Below are 13,873 nucleotides of genomic sequence, written 5' to 3'. Positions count from 1 at the left end.
GCTCTGTATGTGTTTGTCGGGTACATGATTGAGTAAATGGACCAAGGTAGGATGCTGGGAGAAAGGGTCAGAATGATCTAGTTTCTTTCACATTTGTGCTTTGGCCTGGGTCCTGCTGATGCTGCACGTGACGTGAGAGGCAGAAGAAATTGGCACCAAGACTTAGAATTGCTAAAACGTAGAACACGCCTTTAATCCCCCACGGAAATGTTTATATTAAAAAAACATGTTTTTGAGTCCATACTGTGAATAAACAAACAAATGCTAGGGGTAGAAGAGGCAGCTCTTCTTTTCAGTAGGATGCCAACTGAGAAACGCAGAAGGAAAGAGAGCTAGAAAGCCACCATTTTGCAGCTGTCAAAGTGTATTCATTGATTCAAGCAACAGTCATCAGCGGATGACAAAAACTAGTGGGTGAAATGTGGTTGGAGAGCAGGGTGGGGTATTTACACAGTCTCAGGGTATCCGCCTCAAACAGTCGGTCTCAGATCACTGGTTGTTTACAAAGTCAAAAGAGGTACCTGTGCATGGGAGAAACCTGGCAGATACCACCTTCAGCAGTGACCAACATCGACACCACCAATAATAGGACAAACTGACATCTGATACCTCTCCAAGTCTCTCACTGAGAAGGCCACAGCCCTGTATGCAGCGTTCCTGCCAGAATCCTATAGTATTCGCGAATCGAATCATGAGGACGTAAATCAGACAAATGCCGCAAAACAGTGAGCCTTACTCTTTAAAGACATCCTGTTGTGAAAGACAAAGAAAGGCTGAGAAACTGTTCCAGACTGAAAGAGAGCAAAGAAGCATGACAAGTAACTGCAAAATGTGACTCATGATTGGATTCTGGAAACAAAACTTTGATAGAGAGGGCAGTATGAGACAATTGGCAAAATTGGAATATGAGATGTAGATGCGATATGTGGTTTTGTAGTCATGATAATTTCTTGAATTTGTTAGAAAACTGCTTAACTGCTTAAAACTTTCGAATGTATAGAAAAGTGGCGAGAATAGTATAACAAGCACCTGTATACTCATTACTTAGGTTTAACGATTGTTAATTTGCCCTCCTTTGTTTTCTGAAATATTTAAAATATTTAAGAGGAAATTATATGTACCTCATGACATTTTGCCACTTTAATATGCATCTTTAAAAGTAAGGACTTTTTTTTTTTAAATCATAACCCTAGTGCCATTAACATGCCTAATGATAAATAATAATATCCTAATATTATCTAATATCGATCCATATTCAAATTTCCCCCTTTTCTCTACATGTTTCTTAGAGTTCGTCGGTTCAAACCGGGATTCAACCAAGACCGTGTATCATGCTTGGTTGTTATATAAGAAGAGCCTTAAATTTATGTCCTAGATCCTTGTTTTTATCTCCTACTCCATTCCTTTCTTCTTTTCCTCCTTCCTTCTTTCTTTCCACAATATTGATCAAGAGACTTATGATGTGTTATGCATTGGGGATACTAAGATGAATAAGATAAGCTCCTTGCCTCAGGCTTCTCACAGACTAATGAAGGAGGAACAGTCACGTGAAGAGATAATTATAAAACAGAATGTGAGCGCTCTGCCTGAGATAGATGCTGGGTATTCCACAACTCTTTGTAACTTCCATCAAATAATGAGAAGAAGGGAGGCAGTTGGAAAAAACAATGAAATAAAATTTTACGGGTCATGATGTGGATTTCAAATTCCCTCAGTCTCCTGGTCCTTCATTCTCAGGAGTCAACCGGAGTTGGTCGTTAAAATCACTTGCTGTCCAAGTTGTTTCAAGTCTGTGTTTATTTCTCTTCCCAGAGTAATAAAACCCCAACCCTTGCCCTCTGTTTCCAGTTAGCCTTACATGACCACAAACATGGGACGTCCACTCCCTTAGAGTAGAAGTGGATGGAAGAATCCCTGTGGGACATAACCCACATATCAGCCTGTTGTGAACGCGCGTGTGCCCATGTGCTGTTCTCAATGTTGTAAGAGGCCACTTGATGTAGGGCTGGAGCGATGTGGTTAAAAAAAACATGGGTTTTTAGTCTCAGAGAAACCTGGGTTCAACTCCTGCCTCTGACACGTCCTAGTTTCCGTGGCTCTGGGCAGATTTCTAAATCCAACTTCGAAGACGTTTTTCTGAAGTCTAAATTGGACTCCTCCGATGTGGAAAATTTGTGCAATTTCCCCGCTGCAAAGCATCACCATTTTCATGTGTCATGGAAGTCCTTCCTTCTTGTAGCCCTAATGGCTCTCACAACATGCTGCCACACAAAGGAGTCAGAAGCACCCTGTAAAACTTCTTCTGGAACACACATGGATTTTAATAAATCCCTTGTAGAGAAATTCGTCCTGCCAAGGCCAATCCAGTGCTCAGCCTGGTTCCCGGGCCAACGCCTGGAAGGTTCATTCACCTCGTCGGGGAGGAGGTGGTACGTAGGAGCCTGTCCAGGCGTAGAGCAAGAGCAGCTGTCTATGCAGAGCAGCTGGTTAGATGACCCCAAACAAAGGTTCTCTGTTTCTCTCACAAATGCCATTGTGAATGTAGCTTGGCTGAGGAGAGACGCAGAGTGACAAGTTCTGGGTTTGAAGAAATATTTCTGAACAGCCTACTTTTTCGTTTGCTGCTCTTTAATTAAATGCTCTTTATGGGCACGTATGCGTCTTCAAAGCTCCTCCGGGGAGCTGGCTGATAATCTTCGCTCCAAAGCTTTAGAGCTGTGCCCTAAGACTTTCTTTAGTTCACTGCTGTCCTGAAATATTCCTCCAAAGCCTTCATTTGAGGGTAAGGCTTTGGGAGCGTAGGGGTTTGGAGGCTTTTAAGAGGCGTGTTGGCCCAGGCTCCTATAATCATAGAATCTCAGAGTTGGAATGGTCGGTTGATGGTCATCTGGTCGAAATGCCCTCCGTTTTCAAATGAGAAAACTGAGGCTCAAAGAGGAGAAGTGACTTACCCAGGGTCATACAACCCATTAGTGGTATAGCAGAGGCCTGAAATTAGGGCACCTGACTCCTGGGGTGGCCTGGCCTCGGATAGTCCATGTGATTGTGGAACGTCACTTGTCCTCTGCTGCGTACCTGTGTTTCTGTCTATTCCGGCCAGACAGACAACAGGATGAGCAAATGTGAAGATGAGTTTGGTCCATGGAAAGGGGTAAGGAGTCTCATCCTCTTAATAGCCGGATATGCTTTCATGGGTTTTCCAGTTTCATTTCACGTTTACTGAAACGACTGGCTTGTGTCACCCTATTGAAGCTGTGACCCTCATGATCCAGCTCTAGAACCAGTCACAGAAGCATAGTCCAAATAAGCCAAAAAACATGAGGAAAAGGGAATTTAATTTTTGTCTCGTCTTTCTGGAAGGACATTAAGCAGGCTTCCATGCATTCCCCGTGGCAGCCTGTCTTACAGGCTCTTTCCTCTCTCCGTTCTTTATTACATCGATTGATTTGATCTTTTTTCCTTAGATCCTTCTACTTCTCCTTCGACTCCTCTGCTGTAGTCCTCCTTTGCTGACTCCAGACTCTGCACCAAAAGTGTCAAGCACGTGGTCTCTCGGGGGATGGGGGAGAAAGGAGAATTAGGCTGTCAGTGAGAGGGTCTCTTACGTAGGGTAAAGGGAAGAAGTTTGTGAGATTTAATCGATTTTATCCCATTTGGGTATTTTCCCACAGACGATTTTTTTCCCTTCAAATATCTAACTACCATCCTTAGTCTAATTACACTTCTGAAGTTGCTAGTGCAGATTTATTCCTACAACACATGGGTGAATGCATGCTTGCCTTCTCCCAAGCCCGGCATGTGAAGATAAAGAAGACCTGGCCCCTGTCTGCAAGGAGACCACAGACTTATGTGGCAGACAAACCCAGAGACAGTTATAATACTGTGTGCCCAGAACTATGATAAAGACATGTGGAAGGTAGGTTAGCGGCACAGAGGAAGAAGCACCTGACTTGGCTGGAAGGGGCAGGAGAGGATGCTTGGAGGACATGATGTTTATTTGGGATTTGTATGAGTCAGAGGAATTTGCAGGTAAAGAAGGAAGAAAAGGGAAGTTCAGGCAACAAACACAGTCAGTGCACAGGCACCAGCAAGAGGGAACCTGGAGAGAGGTGGGATGAGAAATACAATAGATCTGAGGCTGGGAGACACAGGCAGGGCCTGGAGCCCAGAGGACCTGTGTGCAGAGCTCAGGAGCCTGGGTTTTCTTCTGTAGGCAGTGGGAGCATAGGAGAGGCATGGTCAGACTTATGTTGTACAGAAGATCACTCTGCTGCTGTCTGCAGAACAGAGGGGGTGGATGGGGGTGAGACTGGGGCAGGAGACGAGTTAGAGGGCTGTGCAGGGAAACAGGTGAGGGTCTGAATGATGACAGTAGCTGCAGGGGTTGGGGAGGGATCATTTGGAGAGAGATTAGGGAGCTAGGAGTGAGAGGACCTGGTGTTTGGTTAAAACTCAGGATGAATGACAGTGTGAAAAATGCCCCCACCCCCACCTGCCCCCAGATTTCTGGCTTGGACAATTGGAGGCTACTGCTGCCATTCACCAAGACAGGAAATGTAGGGGCAGGTTCTGGGGGAAAAGATGCATTAAATTTGAGATATATGTGCATTCCTTAAATTCAATTTCCCTGTAACTAAAGTTTACCTTTTCTATTTGGTTTCTAATTTCTATTATCACACTAAATATATATTTAAACAGCTTTATTGAGATATAATTTACATACCATACAGTTCACCCATTTGAAATGTACAATTCAACGGCTTTTAGTATATTTATGGAGCTGTGTAACCGTCACCACCGTCGATCTTAGAACATTTTCATTACCCCACAAAGAAGTCTCACGCCTCTTAGCCCTCACCCCCATCCTGTTTCTACTCTCCTGCCCCCTCAACCCAAAACCACTTTCTGCCTCTGTAGATTTGTCTATTCTATATATTTCATATAAATGGAATCATAGCCAATATTATATTAAAATATAATTGAATCTGCTTTTATATTTTCAATTGTTATCAGTTCTGCAGACATGTGCTGGGCCGTGGAGTGATAGCGTGGGTTTTATCACAACTCTTTCATTTGCAAATGACAGCAATGCAACTTGAACTAACTTAAGCAAAAGGGAGATTCATTGGCTGACATAACTGGGAAAAATGGGGTGGACCTAACTTTAGGGCTGACTGGACCTAAACACTCAAATGATGTCATTAGGCTTCTCTCTCTCCTGCATTTTGTCTCTTTCCATCTCTGTATCCACCCTCACCCCTTCAGTTTCTACAAACCTCAAGAAAGACTCTGATTGGCTCAGCTTGGGTCATGTGCATACCACTTGGACTCACTGAGGTCAGAGATGAGTGCTGTGATTGGCTACATCCGAGTCACATGACCACCCAGGGACAGAAGAGTCCTAGTTCAAGGCTGGTGCCACACAGACGTCCTAAAGTTGGGATAGGGAAAGAGCACATTCACAGAAGACTTCCTAAGAGGAAGGGATGTGACTGTTGCTAAAAAAGAGGGGAAAGCGATGCTGGGTGGATGCATTCAGCACACTTCCTGACCTGGAAGAACATCACACAAAGGGAAGAGTAAACAACTAAACCCACATGTGCTTAGGACGACATAAATCCTGTTGACGGTAACTGCTTCAAAAGTTCACAGCATCAGGGATCTTAAATCTAGTTTTTCTGTTACCCAAGATTTACCTTTATTTGGTCTGGTGGAACTTCATCTGGGCCTGGAAAAACAGGTAGGAGGATTCAGGCAAGAAATGGGAAGGAGTTGAAACTGCAGGGACCCAGGGAGTGTTCATCAATCAAAGATCACCAGTGTGGCTCCAGGAAGAGATTGTGTAAGAAGCTGGGGGATAAATTTGGAGACATGGGCCTGATCCCAAGGTCTGTGACCCCGATTCAGCTATGGGAAGTAAGTCCCCGGTAAAAGATTTTGAATATGTTTTGTTTCACTTTACATCTGTTTTATATAATATTTTACTTGTTTGGGGAAACCCTAAACCACTTTTCGATTTCCCATCATATGAGCAAATAGCATAATGTTTGGCTGTTTTTCAGGTTCTTTCCAAGTAGATAATCATTTCTGGTTTTTTTTTTTTCATGACTGGGTTTGAATTGGGGTGACTGTTTTTCAAAATTGGTTGTTCAAAGCAGATGCTTTCTTCTTTTGTTACATTTTTGTTACACATTATAGACTGCTTGTTGGATTTCTACTACTCAATATCCTGACATTGTATAAACTCATTCATTTCTGCTGCCTGTCCCTTCCTCTGATTTATCCATTTGGCAAAGTCCTACTTATCCCTGCGAAACAATGATCAAGTTTCCTTCAGGAGGGAACAGACTATGCCGAACTTATTTCAACACCCAGCAATTAGCACAGGGAGAAGCGAACACATGTATGAGTAAGAGGATTCATATCTATGTAGCCTAAAGATGGCACGTGGGTTTTGTGTCAAGTAGGAGTGCGTTTGATTGCAATAATCAGATAAATCCGATGAGCGGTGGGTTATCGAACTAGAGGTTTACTTTTCTAACATTTCAAGAAGTTTGAAAACTTTAATTGTAGCACTGATTAAGGGACTCAATGAAGCCATCAGGGGCTTACTCTCAAGATCACTAAGCATACACGGGAAGAAGAAGGGAGGAAGGAGAGTGGGACCAGCTATGCAGTGGTCTTCTGCGTATGTCTCATTAGCCATTCCTAGCTGCAAGGGCAATTGAGTTTCTCACCTGAGGCTGGGGTATGTTACTGGGTCCATTAGCAGGAAGAAGGAGGGGATGGATATGAGCTGGACGATTGATGGCACCCACCACGTATTTCAGCTCATGTTCTAAGGTTGATAGACTCGAGGTGGAACTCTGTGTTAAGTATTACGAAGACTTGTCCAAGCCCAGCAGGCAAAGGCCTTTTGATTGATTATTAGTGCCTGCTGTAGGTATGGAGTGGGGCAGATGCTCTGTATGCTTGGTGTGTACCCACTCTCTTTGGTGCAGCCCATAGATTGATCTGGGTACAGGGAAGTAGACTCTAATGGACTGGATCACTAGATCCCCTCACGCTCTGACTTCTGGTTGGGTCTGGCCATTGAGAGGCAGTGGCAGAAAGGCAGAGGATGGGAGGGGAATGAGGTCAGGACGTTTATTCCCCAACTCCCTCCCTGCTGGGTCACCATGGTTTATTGAAGTCCACAGCGCTGAACCTCTCTCCTCTTATAGGTCCCAGTAACTGCTCCATCCTTTACCCCTTCAGGCCAAGCTCCCTACACCCTCCATGGTTGGTTTCCCCAAACTCTGCCCACACCTTTGTAAACCTTGTAATACACTGCCCCCCAATGACCCATGTAAGTGTTCCGTCTCTTTCTTGCAGGGGTATAGACTGAGGCAGTCTGTCAGGCTTTGGGGCTTGTCCTGGGTGAAGGCGCTGGAGTTCCTGATGGACACCTTTTTCTACCCCTTCCTCAAAGTCAAGGACAATACGCATCCTGGACTTCACAGGATATCCGACTGGCAGCATGTGCTGGGATGTGTTCAGGAGTCTTTTTTATTCATTGTGATTGATCAGCCCCCCCGACCCCCACCTCAGGGGCAATGATGGCATCTCTGCTGTGGTTTATAAGGACACCCATCAGCACGGTGCTCCAGACAGGAGCTTTCAGGAATCAGCGGGAGTGCCTGCCTCCTCCTTCCTGGTTCTGTCCAGATCCCATTGTGGCAGGCCAGTGAGCCTGTTGGTTGGAAGTGGCTGTCCGCCTGGTGGCTTGGAAGGACACGCGCACCCACACCTGATGTACCATCTCACCTCCATCCTGCTCCCCAGGGCCTTGGAGTCTGCACTCTAGAAACGGGCTCCGTGGTGTATTAGATCCCTGCCTCCCTCCTTCCTCCATCCCCACCCTCCCTGAGCTGGAGGAAGTATGGTGGGGGGGAACCCCTTCAGAGCAGGGTTTTTTACACTAGAATGAGCTGGTGTCAAACTGTAGAATTGATTCAACAGGTAGGGAGGAGGTTCTGCGTTTCTAACAAGTACCCTGGTGACGCCGATTCAGGGAACACTGTGGGGACAGAGCCCCAAAAAGCAGTTTCCAGGCTTTCGGCCTCACATAGAAAGGTGCTGGCTCAGGTAGTAAATGGCCATGGACTGTGATCAAATGGCCATCAGCTGTGGCTAGTTGGCCGTCAGCTGTAACCAGTGAGCCATTAGCCATGAATATAACAGCCATGGCTAGGCTAGCAGCAAATGGGGGCTAGCAAGGAGATGGTGGCTGAGCCTGCAAGCGGAGCAGTGAGGGTTAAGAATTGTGTGGCTCCTGGTTCCTGTGTCTCCAACCCAGCCTCCAGCAAGAGTATAGTGGTGTGACTCCCCTACCTATGGCTCCGTGGGTGTTCCTTTTTGGCCTCACCATTTCCTGCGTTCTTATGTGGGGAGCGGGACCAGAGACCCCGCAGGCCGCCCTGCATGACGAATGGCGCAGTGAGCAGGGTATGGTGCCGGCCAAAGCTCTCCGAAAGGCATGGAGCAGTTTGTGTGTATGAACACTCAGTCTCAGGAAGACCAGGAGGAGCAGCTGCCTGAGAGCTGGACCCCGTGGAGGGGTGGGAAGACGTGGACGGTTCCCCAACCAGCAGAGGCCGGAGAAAGCGAAGGTCCTTGCGGCCCTGTGAGCTGGGAAGTGCTTGCTGAGGCAGCCCGGATGCAGGACTTGTAGTCCCAGGAGGAAAGGCTTGCTGAGTCCTCTGTGGGAGCTGAGGGTGAGGTCAAGGTCATCCCTCACTCCCAGGACAGCCCTGGCGAATGACTATGGACTATGGGGAATTGCCTTCCATCCCTAATTTAATGGACCGCTTGACTATTTGTTTGGGAACATCCCACCATGTAGTGGAACTGGTGGATGTTTGCTTTTGTGTCTTGACCGGCCACCATTGAGAATATGTAAGCACCGTGACTGTGAGCCGCTGTTGTTCCAGCACGGTACCCTGAGAGGCCCAGAGAGAGTGGCAGTGCCCTGAGAGCCCTGGCTGTGTCTGGGGAGACTAGTGGTACCCTAAGAAGCCCAGGAAGTCTGGCTGTGCCCAGAAGTACTGGTGGTGCCCTGAGAAACCCTGGCTGTGACCAGAGAGCTTGGCTGTGTCCAGGAAATAGCATTTACCTCCAGGCTCCTCGCACAGGGCCCCTCGCGGAAGACGCTTGTCGCGTAGATTGTGAGGCGAGAGCCTGTAGGGGTGGAGTGTGGGGATAGAGCCCCAAAAAGCAGTTTCCAGGCTCTCGGCCTCACATAGAAAGGTGCTGGCTCAGGTAGTAAATGGCCATCAGCTGTGGCTAGTTGGCCGTCAGCTGTAACCAGTGAGCCATTGGGCACTAATATAACTGCCGTGGCTAGGCTAGCAAAAAAAGGGGAGCTAGCAAGAAGAGGGTGGCTGAGCCTGCAAGCGGCACAGTGAGGATTGAGAATTGTGTTGCTCCTGGTTCCTGTGTCTCCAACCCAGCTGCCAGTGAGAGTATAGTGGTGTGACTCCCCTACCTATGGCTCCGTGGGTGTTCCTTTTTGGCCTCACCATTTCCTGCGTTCTTGTGTGGGGAGCGGGAGCAGAGACCCTGCAGGCCGCCCTGCATGACGAATGGCACTGTGAGCAGGGTACAGTGTCGGCCAAAGCTCTCCGAAGGACGGTGGAGCAGTTTGTGCCTATGAACACTCAGTCTCAGGAAGACCAGGAGGAGCAGCTGCCTGAGAGCTGGACCCCGTGGAGGGGTGGAAAGACATGGACGGTTCCCCAACCAGCAGAGGCCGGAGAAAGCGAAGGTCCTTGCGGCCCTGTGAGCTGGGAAGTGCTTGCTGAGGCAGCCCTGATGCAGGACTTGTAGTCCCAGGAGGAAAGGCTTGCTGAGTCCTCCGTGGGAGCTGAGGGTGAGGTCAAGGTCATCCCTCACCCCCAGGACAGCCCTGGCGAATGACTATGGATTATGGGGAATTGCCTTCCATCCCTAATTTAATGGACAGCTTGACTGTTTGGGAACATCCACCATGTAGTGGAACTGGCGGATGTTTGCTTTTGTGTCTTGACCGGCCACCATTGAGAATATGTAAGCACCTTGACTGTGAGCCGCTATTGTTCCAGCACGGTACCCTGAGAGCCCAGAGAGAGTGGCAATGCCCTGAGGATCCTGACTGAGTCCAGGAAGTCTGGCTGTGACCAGAGAGAGTGGCAGTGCCCTGAGAGGCCCTGGCTGAGTCCAGGAGGTCTGGCTGTGTCCAGAGAGAGTGGCAGTGCCCTGAGAGGCCCTGGCTGAGTCCAGGAAGTCTGGCTGTGCCCAGAAGTACTGGTGGTGCCCTGAGAAACCCTGGCTGTGCCCGGGGAGACTGGTGGTACCCTAAGAAGCCCAGGAAGTCTGGCTGTGCCCAGAAGTACTGGTGGTGCCCTGAGAAACCCTGGCTGTGACCAGAGAGCTTGATTGTGTCCAGGAAATAGCATTCACCTCCAGGCTCCTTGCACAGGGCCCCTCGCGGAAGACGCTTGTCGCGTAGATTGTGAGGCGAGACCCTGTAGGGGTGGAGTGTGGGACAGAGCCCCGAAAAGCAGTTTCCAGGCTCTCGGCCTCACATAGAAAGGTGCTGGCTCAGGTAGTAAATGGCCATCGACTGATCAAATGGCCACCAGCTGTGGCTGGTTGGCCGTCAGCTGTAACCAGTGAGCCATTGGGCACTAATATAACTGCCGTGGCTAGGCTAGCAATAAATGGGGGCTAGCAAGGAGATGGTGGCTGAGCCTGCAAGCGGAGCAGTGAGGGTTGAGAACTGTGTGGCTCCTGGTTCCTGTGTCTCCAACCCAGCCGCCAGTGAGAGTATAGTGGTGTGACTCCCCTACCTATGGCTCCGTGGGTGTTCCTTTTTGGCCTCACCAGGTCCTGCGTTCTTGTGCGGGGAGCGGGAGTAAAGACCCCGCCTGACACCCTGCATGACAAACACACTAGGTAGCAAGGACATGGAGATGAACCATCCAGTAGGAAATGGCTCCATCCAGGAGGAAAACCTCCCAGCCCCCCATGTCTATTTACATTTACTGCCTGTCCTTTGGTGTTTATCTCATAATCTCACCAACCCACTAGACCTGAGTTTCTAGTGAGAGAAACCCAACTCAAAAGGTTTTTAGCTTAAGTGAAAAAGGGAAATATGTAGGTTTTTATGAAAACTGGGAAGATAGGGAGCGGGACTTGGGAGTGGCAGGGTCCAGGGACTCAAATGCTGTTGCCATTGTGGTCACCACCACCACCACCACCATCCTCACCATCATCCTCATCTTTCTCCTTTCATTGCTTCCTTTCCTCTTTTCTTGAATTTTTTTTGTCACTCTACCTACAGACTGGCTTCCTCTCTCTGGCAGGGGCTTTGGCAGGTGACTCCAGGCTGATGTCACACTCAGATGGTAAAGGGGGCTCTTCCACCCAGCGTCTGATTTCTCCTGCATCTCACTGCACCCGGCTCTGTGGACCGGGGGCTGGAGTGGCAAGGCTCGCCCTGTGGGAGGGGTATGGGTCACCCCGATGGGGAGTCCTCAGAATCAGATGAGTGGAGAGCGAGATGAGTGTACCTTAAAGGAAGAGAAGGTGGTACAAAGAGGTGCGGGGCAGATAAAACCAGCAGAGTCTTATTCACCTTACTATTCTCTTCCACCTAAGAATCCTATCCATCTATTCCCTTTAAGAGCCTCTTACTGGTTTCTGGCACCCTTTCATCATTCGCAATGGAGAAAAGATAGCTTGGCACATTTTGCTGGGTGGTTTAAAGAACACAGCCCATCTTCCCTGTGGAGTTTCATTGCACCCAGTTATCACGGCTTCTCTTCGGTGCAGAACTTACCATTAAAAGACAAATGTTCTGGCTAGGTTTTCCTTTTGCTTTCCTCAGGCATTTGAGAACATCTCACACTGCTTGGCTTGAGGAATTTGTTTAAATTCCTTGAAAGGGACAAGCAAACTACAAGGGTGGTAAATAGCAAGAGGGGAAGGCAGCTGCCTGCCAAAGGAGCAGCTGGAGGCTGGGTTTGGTCTGAAGTTCATGAATGGGCTAGAAGGACAGGACAACATGGGGAGATGAGCCCCGTGGAAGGTCCAGTGCTGGGAGCATACACAGACAACGCCGTGCCGGCGGGGACCAGGAAACAAGTCAGCTCCAGTCACTTTTCACTTTTTGTAAGTAAGAAATGTGCAGGTTAGGATTTGTGGATTTTGGGGGGTTGAGGGGTGGTAAGGAGAGGATTGGTTAACATGGCAAAGTCTCCAAAGTCAGAGGCACAGGTGTCTGGAACGTCGTCCCAGACCTGGATCCAGCTTCTCCCTGTCTGCGTTCCTCTCACAAACATCCCTTCTGGCCATGGCACTGCCTGGCTCAGCGCCCCTCCCCAGTTAGGGCAGCAGGAGGGGAAGGAACATTTGTGGAGGAAGTACCTACTGTGTGCTGGGCACTTTGTGTTCATGAACTCAGTTAATCCTCACACCACACCTACGATGAAAGTCTGTACCTTCAGGTGTCAGAGGAGAGATAGGGGTGTGAACAAGTGAGGTAAATTCCAAGATCACGTCGGTCATCGCCAACAGAGCTGGATTCAGACTCAGCTCTGTATGACTGCAGAGCTGGCAGTTTTCATCCATCCCTCTATCCATCCATCCAACAAATATTTATGGAACATCTACTGTGTGTCTGACACTGTGCAAGGACAGAGGATATGGGAGAGGGAACAAGATGGACACAGGCCTTTGTCTCCTGGATCTTGCGATGTAGGAGGATGAAAAAGACAGAAAAAAAAAAAAAGATATATACCATGTTGTGAAAAGCGAGGTGGAGGAAAATAAAGTAGGGTTAGAGGAAAGCATGCCAGCTACGCAGGGTCAGGGCTAGGGTGAGGCAAGTGAGGCACGTAGGATGCAAAATTTAAGGAGGTGCCTATTCTCAGGGTCCTGCAAGTATAGCGTTGACACTTGCATGACCTTGGCTCCTTAACTTTTGCACCTGTAGGTACCTTGCTCACCTCACCTACATCCTGGTCCTCCGGATAGGGAGTTGTGGAGGGCAGGTGATATCCGAACAGAGACACCAGGAGCCCTTGCAGTGGTCCAGGTGTGGAGTTAGGTATCTAGAGCATGAACTTTGGGGTGGGTACGGGGACTGAGCAGATTCCACTAAGCAGAAGACATCCTTACATCCTGACTATATCATAGACTGGGGGCATGCGGGGGACCGAGGGATGGAGAATGAGGAAGGGGTGAAGAAGGTCTGGAGGAAGAGATTAGTGGGCAGATATCTCCAAGGCAACTGGAGCCCACAGCCAATGGCTGTGGCAGGATTGCAGGGTTTCCAAGCCAAGGATCAGAACTCTCCCACAATACAACTGCGTTTGACCTCAATAGTGAGGGCATCTTCCAGACAAGAGCCTCTTTGGAATTCTTGGTTGTTCTGTGTTTCCTGTATTTGGGAAGTGGGAGGAGAGAGGAAGCTTCTTTTATCTGAAGAATAGGCGTATGCACGCTTTATACACATTGAGTTTAGATAAACTGGCCTAACGCCTGTAAGTCCATGTAAAAATGAAACCTCTAGACCAGAGATTCCCACAGTGGGGTCCCTGAACCAGCAGCATCAGCCTCATTTGGGAACTTGTTAGCAATGCGCATTCTCAGGTGCCACCCAGACCTACTGGATCAGAAACTTGAACCAGCTCTTCAGGTGATTCTGGTGCCGTTTCAAACCTCTGGTCTCGATGAGAGTCACCCATGAACGGTGAGGGGCTCTTGAAACCTCACCTGGGCAGAGACACAAAAGCCAGCCTTCTTGGAGAGATGGCAGTGTCCTAGTCACGAGTAGCCTTGGGACCAAGTG

The sequence above is a fragment of the Rhinolophus ferrumequinum genome, chromosome 14 (genome assembly GCF_004115265.2).
Source record: "Rhinolophus ferrumequinum isolate MPI-CBG mRhiFer1 chromosome 14, mRhiFer1_v1.p, whole genome shotgun sequence".
Lineage (NCBI taxonomy): Eukaryota > Metazoa > Chordata > Mammalia > Chiroptera > Rhinolophidae > Rhinolophus > Rhinolophus ferrumequinum.
This window is presented reverse-complemented; position numbering follows the sequence as displayed.